At 61.4% G+C, this 430-nt stretch overlaps 1 protein-coding gene across 1 annotated transcript in view; it reads right to left on the bottom strand.

Annotated features, from left to right (window-relative positions):
• ETS1 (ETS proto-oncogene 1, transcription factor) overlaps nt 1-430 on the bottom strand; it is an 84,719-nt gene that overhangs the window by 83,330 nt on the left and 959 nt on the right. The gene's annotated exons all lie outside the window — the stretch shown is intronic.

Genomic DNA, 430 nt, shown 5'->3' with positions numbered 1-430 from the left:
ACACCTGAAGCAGCCTGCTCCAACCTGCTCTGAAATTGCCACCAAACCCTGCTCTTCCACAGGGCCCCAAACCACTGGGGAACGTGGGGTTACCTTCTGTTTCTTTGTCCCTCAGCTTGGGAACGAGGTTTGTGATCTGGAGGGACACACAGTCCCTCCCCCAACGCTCTGTGGTGAACCTGAGGACAAAGGACACACACACATCCCAGTGCTGGGGAGCACCTCGGGCTCCCACACACCCCCAGCCCCGGGCAAGCAGAAAATGCCCCAAAAAAACCAGAACATTATTTACATGGCAGGCAGGGGAAAGTTGCACACCAAGCAGAGCAGGGGCCAGCAGGACCGGGCTGAGGCGGGACCGGGCTGAGGCGGGACCGGGCTGAGGCAGGAACCGGGCTGAGGCGGGAACGGGCTGAGGCGGGAACCGGGC

Source organism: Geospiza fortis, unplaced genomic scaffold (assembly GCF_000277835.1).
Source record: "Geospiza fortis unplaced genomic scaffold, GeoFor_1.0 scaffold140, whole genome shotgun sequence".
NCBI lineage: Eukaryota > Metazoa > Chordata > Aves > Passeriformes > Thraupidae > Geospiza > Geospiza fortis.
The sequence above is the reverse complement of the archived record's forward strand: the minus strand, read 5'-3'. Positions and strand labels throughout refer to the sequence as shown.